Below are 9,848 nucleotides of genomic sequence, written 5' to 3' on the forward strand. Positions count from 1 at the left end.
GGTAGGAAATTAGCTGACTTGGTTAATCTATCCACAATCACCCATATAGTATCATGCTTCCTCTGTCATAATGGTAGCCCAGTCACAAAATCCATGGTGATGTGGTCCCATTTCCACTCTGGTATGGATATAGGCTGCAACAACCCTGATGGAACCTGATGCTCAGCCTTAACCTGCTGGCATGTCAAACATCTAGTCACAAAATCACCAATCTCTTTCTTCATTCCAGGCCACCAATAATGTGTTTTCAGGTCTTGGTACATCTTGGTACTTCTTGGGTGCATAGCATGGAAGCTACTGTGCGCCTCTTTCAAGATATTCTTCTTCAGTTCCTCATCTCTTGGTACACATATTCTGCCTTTATAGTACAGGCACCCATCTCCTTTCAACTCATAATCAGTCTCCTTCCCCTCTTGAGTTCTGCCCATAACAGTTAGCAACTTTTCATCCCTTAACTATGCTTCTTGTATTTGCTGTAACAAACTTGGCTTTACACACAACTCAGCCAAAAGAACCTCATCCTGTGCTAAAGACAACCGAGCATTCAATGCTCTCAAAGCCATCATGGACTTCCTGCTTAGGGCGTCAGCCACTATATTTGCTTTCCCAGGATGGTAGTCGATTACACAGTCATAGTCTTTAAGGAATTCAATCCATCTCCTCTATCTTAGATTGAGTTCCTTCTGAGTTGGCAAGTACTTTAGACTCTTGTAATCAGTGTAGATGTAACACTTCTCACCATATAGGTAATGCCTCCATATCTTCACTGCAAATATTATTGCCGCCAATTCCAGATCATGAGTTGGGTAGTTCTTTTCATGTGGCCTTAGCTATCTAGAAGCATAGGCAACTACTTTCCCTTCCTGCATTAGAACACACCCAAGCCCATTGTGAGAGGCATCACTGTAGATCACATAGTCTTTCTCTGACTCTGGCTGTGTCAACATGGAGCTTCTGTAAGCATAGCCTTCAGCTTCTCAAAGCTGGTTTGACATTTTTCATTCCATTCAAACTTTGCATTCTTATGCAGTAACTTAGTCAGTGGGGCTGCTATAAGGGAAAATCCCTTCACAAATCTCCTGTATCCAGCTAACCCCAAAAAACTTCTGACTTCTGTTACATTTCTGGGAGGCTTCCATTCAACTATTACTTCAATCTTCCTTGGATCTACCCCGATTCCATCTGCTGACACAATGTGTCCAAGAAAGGATATCTCATCCAACTAGAAGTCACACTTGGATAACTTGGCATACAACTGTTTTTCCCGCAGTGTCTGTAGTACTACTCTCAGGTGTTCATCATGCTCTTCCCGGTTCCTAGAATACACTAAGATATCATCTATAAAGACCACAACAAACCGATCCAAGTAGGGATGAAAGATGCGGTTCATTAGGTCCATGAAAGCTGCTGGTGCATTTATTAGCCCAATTGGCATTACTAAGAACTCATAGTGTCCATACCGGGTCCTGAAAGTAGTTTTAGGAACATCTGTCTCCTTCACTCTCAACTGGTGATAGCCTGATCTGAGATCTATCTTGGAGAATACTCCAGCTCCCGTCAACTGATCAAACAGGTCATCTACCCTAGGTAAAGGGTATTTGTTTTTCACAGTGTAACAGCCCAATCCTTCTCCGGTTAGTATTGTCCGCTTTGGCCCATAGGCCTCACGGATTTGTCCCTTGGGAGGTTTCATTCCCAAAAGCGCGCTGACCAGGTGAGGAAGACTCCCACATATATGGCCCAAATCTTTTCTTCCCGTTTCCGATGTGGGACACGAAGTTTCCACCCGGTCGTGTGGTTGAACAAGCATGTCCCAACCCCATCCCTGGGTCATGACAAGCCCACCAGCTTCCGCCTGGTGCGTCCTCGCACCACACACCGTACTAGAGGGAGTCCAGCTCTGATACCACTAAATGTGACGCCCCTTACCCGTCTACCGCATAGCCGAGCAAGAAGTGCCACATTCGGTGCCGGAGCACCCTATCTTGTTTTATCATATCTATTGTAAACTTTTGATGTCATTTAAAACATGTATTCTATGTGCATAAATTTTTTTTTTCTTTTTTTATATCTTATTTTTGTGGAGACCCAAACAGAGCCTCCCTTATTTTATTAGCATTTGGTGGGTTCCACTAATCACCTGTTAACATGTCCATATTCATTTCACACATTTCCATATCATATTCTCATGTATCATATCATTTACAATTATTTATGAGATCTCAAAATGAAGTATTATCTATTGCATTCATATAGAAATTCATAGATAATAAATTACAAGTTTTCATTTCAATCTCAAAGTTTAATTACAAGTCCAAAATGAAATACATCATAAACTAGTAATTACATCATGACTAGACATAATGAACCAAAATACTAGTCTACACATGGGCCCTACCAAAATACAAAAGGCGATGAGGTGACTCTTATCGGTGGCAGATCCGATCGAACTCGTCCGAATACTCATGGCATTCTTGATCTTGGTACCTCGCGATGGAAAACCAACGCGCTAAGCATAACGCTTAGTGGTGCATAATTTATAATAATAATAATTAAACAATTGAAATAATATTTACAAATCATAAATTTTGGGTCTTTTACATTTTTTTACACTTTGGAATCAATTAAAATTATTGGGGTCTTTCCTGTTTACTTATTGTATATTCAGTATTAATTAATTATTATCAATGCCCAAGAATCCTATAACAAATTATAAAAGCTGGATACACGGGAGTATACGGGTTAGACAGCCATATGTCTACCCTGTATACATCTGTCAGGCACGAGGCCAGCTGTCGGGCACGGACCCGCTGTCAGGCTTGTAAAGCCAGAAATAAAGTAGGCACAAAGGCCAGGAAGTAGTCATAAAGCCTGTAGAACAATAATATCATACCTATATTGTCAGTTCATGATTTGCTCTATAAGCAGTACTGCTATCTGTGGTCCCTAATTGGTATACCAATTTATCCAAACTAAATAAATAAGTCTAGGTATACTATGGGCAATTAAACATTTTTAATTATTTTAGCACTATTCACTGTTACTATTTTCTAGTACTGTTCATTGGTACCATTAATTTCATATTAATGGGACATTAGTCCCAATTTACATATTCATATCATTTTTAATATTTAATTATCCTTATGAGTATTTTAATTATTATATATAGCATTTTTCCCATGAACCTTTCTTTAGGTTCATGTTGATGTGTTATCTTTATTTAGGAATTTGACTAGGTTAGGATGTCTATTTAGTCACACTTCCTTCATAACAATTGTTCCTCTATGTTTAAACTTGAATTTCAGTTTTTGAATCACTGAATTTGGAGTTATAGAACTCAAGTTATGGTCAAAATACCATAACTGGTCCCTTTGCCTCTAAGCTGTCCACAATTTACAATTTCTAGTCAATAAACTTTGACCAGTCATTTGATCATTTTATGGTCATTTTTAGACTTATGTTCCTTCACAAGATATGTTCCTCTATGTCTTAGGGACTCCCAGGTACAATTTCATAATTTTTCAAGCTTGGTATAGTGAGTTATGGTCAATGTATTAACCTGGACTCTCAGTCCTATAAGGTCAAAAATCAACTTCAGGGCAGTATGTTTGACCCTCTTTTTAGGGTCTTTACACTTAGAATTTGGCAAAGGTGTCTAAATCAATATTGTAGCCCTAAGTATCATGTTTCCAGATCATATTTGCACATCTCAAATGGAATTTCCTAGTGGGATTTATGGCCAAATGAACACACGGGTATCAAATGGCATTCTGGGTTCAACTTAACATTTTCCATATTTCACTTCCTAACTTTGGCTAATATTTTCCCTAGGATGCAATGGTTTTTAGAGCTTGGTCAAAACATAAAAATTGTTGTGCTATGTCTTATAAAACTTTTGGCACTAGTTTCACTCAATTTGCAGCTTTGGAGACCAAGTTATGGCATTTTTGCCAAAACTGGTCAAGCATACCAAAGGAACAGTATTTTGGTCATTTTCTGGGTTGGCAGTTTCAGTGACCCAACTTGTGCTAATAATTTGAATTGGTTAAAGGCAAACCTGGGTTAAGTGGTCTTCATGAAAAGTGTAGCCCTATGTCTAAACTTTCCATGGGTAAAATTTTAGGTTATTTGGACCAGTATAGAGAGAGTTATGACCAAATGAACACGTACTGTTCATTTGGTCATTTTCTGGGTTGGTAGTTTCAGTGACCCAACTTGTGCTAACAATTTGAATTTGTTAAAGGCAAAACTGGGTTAAGTGGTCTTCATGAAAAGTGTAGCCCTATGTCTAAACTTTCCATGGTTAAAATTTTAGGTTATTTGGACCAGTATAGAGAGAGTTATGACCAAATGAACACGTACTGTTCATTTGGTCATTTTCTGGGTTGGCAGTTTCAGTGACCCAATTTGTGCTAACAATTTGAATTGGTTAAAGGCAAAACTGGGTTAAGTGGTCTTCATGAAAAGTGGAGACCTATGTCTAAACTTTCCATGGTTAAAATTTTAGGTCATTTGGACTAGTATAGAGAGAGTTATGACCAAATGAACAGTATTACATTTGTGGTATCAGAGCCGATCCGCGTGCAACCTTGAACGATGGTGGGGCAAACCTCAGCGAGGACGCTGAGTCCCATAAGGGGGGTGGATTGTAACACCCTAGGCAAATCCCACATCGACAAAACACGGGAGAGATGCTGGGTTCATAAGTTGACAGTTCGTAACTACTATTGACGCGTTATAAAACCGTGAGGGCTTCGGCTCAGAGCGAACAATATCACTAGTGGGCCGGGCCATTACACACAGTCACCTTATTCAGCTGCCGGTAGTCAATACATAGCCGAAGGGTACCGTCCTTCTTCTTCACAAATAGCACTCGTGCTCCCCAGGGTGACACACTAGGGCGTATGAAGCCCTTGTCTAGTAGCTCCTGTAACTGAACTTTCAACTCTCTCAGTTCAGTAGGTGCCATCCTATATGGAGCAATGGAGATTGGTGCAGTACCCGGCATAACCTCTATAGCAAACTCCACTTCTCTATTGGGTGGCAAACCTGGCAACTCTTTCTAAAACACATCCGGAAAATCACATACAGTGGGGATCTCCTGCATGCTTGGGCTAGTCTTCCCGGTATCAACCATATGTGCTAAGAAAGCCTCACAGCCCTTTCTTATCAATCTCTTGGCTGTTGTGGCTGATATGATGGTGGAAAGACAACCCGTTTCTTCACCCACAATTGTAACCTCATCCCCATCTACTATCTGTAGTGACATCCTCTTTAGTCGACAATCTACCATCGCCTGATGACGTGATAACTAGTCCATACCCAATATCACATCGAACTCATGGAATGGTAGCTCAATCAAGTCAGCTAAAAACTCATACCCTTGTATCTTTAGAGGACAACCCTTGTAGACCTTTTTCACCATGACACTATGGCCTAAAGGGTTTGTGACTTGTATGTCCTCCTCTAGCTCCTCTACTTGTACCCCTCTATCAACTGGTGGTGTGATACACACATATGAATGTGTGGAACCTGGATCAATCAATGCACATACTAGCAGGTCATAAAAAGAAAATGTACCTCTAATGACATCAGTTGGTTCTGGCTCATCTCGAGCTCTCATAGCATAAGCACATGGTGCTACCCTAGTCTCCTGCCTCTGCACTGTCTCTGTAGTAGGCCTCTGTGATGTACCAGCTGTATCAGGCCTCGCAGGTCTTCTACCCCTATGTGCTGCTGGGGCAGACCTCTCCATCTGAGGTGGAGCAGTGGGAGCACTAGTGTTCCTCTGTGGACAATCCTTCAGGAAGTGATCCGTAGACCCACATCTAAAACATCCACCTGTCAACAATCTGCACTCTCCTCTGTGGGGTCTACCATAATGTACACAAGCAGGTGGTGGGGCTGATCCCCGTGTAGCTGCACCAGGTGAACTACCCACTGATGCACCAGATTGTCCTCCTCCTCTCCTTGGAGCAAATCGAGACTTCTGTTTCTTGCCCCGACCTTGAGTCTGACCCTGAGACTCCTTGGGTCTCTTACTACCCGTGTCTGCTGAACCGGACTGACCAGACCCAGAACCCCTCTTGCGTTGCCTATCCTTTCTGGACTGCTCTTCATTTCTGACTCTCTCCACATCAAGGGCTGATGCTATCAACAGAGAGAAATCTGTGAAGTGGTGAGATGTCACTATCAACCTGATGTTGTCATTCAGTCCGTCCTCAAATCTTCTGCATTTATCAACCTCTGTCGGCATCAACTCCAATGCATATTCGCTAAGTCTCACGAATTCTCGCTCATATTCGGAGACTGTCAGCTGCCTCTGTCTCAGTGCCAGGAATTCTCTCCTTCTGGCCTCCAAGTACACATGACTGATGTATTTCTTTCTGAATTCAGCCAGAAAGAACTCCCAGGTGATCTGTGCAGGCTGTACTACTCTAGATACTGTCACCCACCATCTATATGCATCCTCCTATAGCGATGTGAGAGCACACTCCAACCTTGCTCTGGGTGTGCAAGCAATCGCTGCAATACCCTCTCTGTCCTCTCCAGCCAATACTCTGCTGCGGCTGGATCATCATCCCTCTTACCTCTGAAGTCAAATGCCCCATACTTTCGCAGTCTCTCTAGTGGAGATCTGTGTATAGGTTGCGGCTGTGGGGGTGGAGGTGGCTGTACAGGTGGTGGTGGTGGTGGCTGTGGCTGTGGCTGTGGAGGTGGAGGTGGAGGTGGAGGTGGAGGTGGCTGTGGCTGTGGTTGTGGCTGTGGAGGTAGAGGTGGCTGTGGCTGGGGAATGGCTCCAGCGAACTAACGGAACAGCTGTGTCATCTGTTCATAGAAGGCTTGCTGTGCCCTACTCACAATACCTCGAGATGACTCTGCTCTACTACCACTTCTCCCCCGACTAGGAGCAGGTGCGTGACTCTCTACTTCCTCCTCTATCGGTCTCGGAGGTCCGTGCTCTGAAGGATCAGATGCCATCGATCCTATAAAACAGACAAAGAAACAGATCTGCATTAGTGTCACCTCGACTCTATTTAAAGGCCCATGCATGTGATGCACTCTATCTATTTCTAACTATTTAGGTCGAGGACCGCCTAAACCTCTGCTCTGATACCACTAAATGTGACGCCCCTTACCTATCTATTGTATAGCCGAGCAAGAAGTGCCACATTCGGTACCGGAGCACCCTATCTTGTCTTGTCATGTTTATTGTAAATTTGATGTCATTTAAATCAGGTAATTTATGTGTAGAATTTTTTTTTTATATCTTATTTCTATGGAGACCCGGACAGATCCTCCTCTGTTTTTTTTTTTTTTTTTGCATCTGGCGGGTTCCACTATCACCTGTTAACATATTCATAGTCATCTCACATATTTCCATATCATATTCTCTTTTATCATATCATTCACAACTATTTATGAGATTTCAAAATGAAGTGTCATCTATTGCATTCATATGGAAATTCATAGATAATAAATTATAAGTTTTCATTTCAAGTCCAAAATGAAATACATCATAAACTAGTAATTACATCATGACTAAACATAATGAACCAAAATACTAGTCTATACATGGGCCCTACCAAAATACAAAAGACCGGTGAGGTGACTCTGGACAATGGCAGATCTGATCGAGCTCTGTCGGTGCACTCACGATCTTGCTGCCACTTTGTGGCTCTTGGGGCGATCACGTGATCTCCGCATTACCTACGCGATGAAAAACCAACGCGCTAAGCATAACGCTTAGTGGTGCATAATTTATAATAACAATAATTTAATAATTTGAAACAATATATGCAACTCATAATTTCTGGGTCTTTTACATTTTTATTGCTCTTTGGAAATAATTAACATTATCGGGATCTTTTATGATTACTTATTGTATTTTAAGTCTTAATTAATTTTTTTATCAGTGCCCAAGAAAACCTATAACAAATTATAAAAGCTGGATGTATGGGTGTATACTGGTTAGACAGCCATATGTCTATCCAGTATACGTCTGTCAGAAACGAGTCCAGCTGTCGGGCACGAGACCCGCTGTCAGGCTTGTAAAGCCAGAAATAAAGTAGGCACAATGGCCCGTAAGTAGGCATATGGCCTGTAGAACAATCATACCAGACATATATTGTCAGTTTATGATTTTCTCGGTAGGCAGTACTGCTATCTGTAGTCCCTAATTGGTATACCAATTTATCCAAACTAAATAAATAAGTCTAGGTATACTATGGGCAATTAAACATTTTTAATTAATTTTGCACTGTTCACTATTACTATTTTCTAGTACTGTTCATTGGTACCATTAATTTCATATTAATAGGACATTAGTCCCAATTTACATATTCATATCATTTTTAATATTTAATTCTCCTTATGAGTATTTTAATTATCATATATAGCGTTTTTTCCATGAACCTTTCTTTAGGTTCATGTTGATGTGTTATCTTTATCTAGGAATTTGACTAGGTTGGGATGTCTATTTAGTCACAATTCCTTCATAACAATTGCTTTTCTATGTTTAAACTTGAATTTCAATTTTTGAATCACTGAGTTTGGGGTTATAGAACTCAAGTTATGGTCAAAATACCAAAGGAATAGTATTTTGGGACATTTTTTGGGTTGGCAGTTTCAGTGACCCAACTTGTGCTAATAATTTGAATTGGTTAAAGGCAAAATTGGGTTAAGTGGTCTTCATGAAAAGTGTATCCCTATGTCTAAACTTTCCATGGGTGAAATTTTAGGTCATTTGGACTAGTATAGAGAGAGTTATGACCAAATGAATATGTACTGTTCATTTGGTCATTTTCTGGGTTGGCAGTTTCAGTGACCCAACTTGTGCTACCAATTTGAATTGGTTAAAGGCAAAACTGGGTTAAGTGGTCTTCATGAAAATTGTAGCCCTATGTCTAAAATTTCCATGGGTGAAATTTTAGGTCATTTGGACCAGTATAGAGAGAGTTATGACCAAATGAATACGTACTGTTCATTTGGTCATTTTCTGGGCTGGCAGTTTCAGTGACCCAACTTGTGCTACCAATTTGAATTAGTTAAAGGCAAAAATTGGTTAAGTGGTCTTCATGAAAAGTGTATCCCTATGTCTAAACTTTCCATGGGTGAAATTTTAGGTCATTTGGACCAGTATAGAGAGAGTTATGACTAAATGAACATGTACTATTCATATGGTTATTTTCTGGGTTTGGTGCAGGGAAATCCGAATTTGGGCAGTATTTAGGTCAAGTTTTGGACAAAATTTGGGCATGGTTTCTTCATGAAAAATGGGCTATTTTCAGTCTAGTTTCACCTCCAATTGGCCTCATACCAATTAGGGTTACACAATTTCATGTATGGCCTAAAATGCATACTGCCCTCAACAAACACAACCTGCAGAAAATAACACTTCCAATAATTCATTTCTCCTCCAACTTCCTTGCTTCAATTTGACATTCAAGGCACTTCTAAATATCATCAACACATCTCAACAATCCCAATTGCATGGTATAATACAAAAATACCAAAGTTAGGCCAAACCCTAACTCACAATTTCAACCTCATAAAATCTTAATGTAAACTAACTTCTAATACTTATAATGCATCAACCAACATCATTAAATCACTTTATATACATCATAGTCATAAAAAACCATCACTCACCATGGGTACCAAAAATTCACTCCCCCCATAACTCACCTATTTCTTTTAGTTTCTTACAAATTTCACTTCATTTTAACCTTAACTCAAGGATTAATAAAGGAAGAAAGGAAGATTAGGCACTAACCTCTTGGGTAACTTGTTAAACTTCAACTTTTCTTCTTCTTTTCACTATCAATGGCTTCCTTATGGAGTGGGCT

This window comes from Hevea brasiliensis, chromosome 3 (assembly GCF_030052815.1).
Source record: "Hevea brasiliensis isolate MT/VB/25A 57/8 chromosome 3, ASM3005281v1, whole genome shotgun sequence".
NCBI classification, from domain to species: Eukaryota; Viridiplantae; Streptophyta; class Magnoliopsida; order Malpighiales; family Euphorbiaceae; genus Hevea; species Hevea brasiliensis.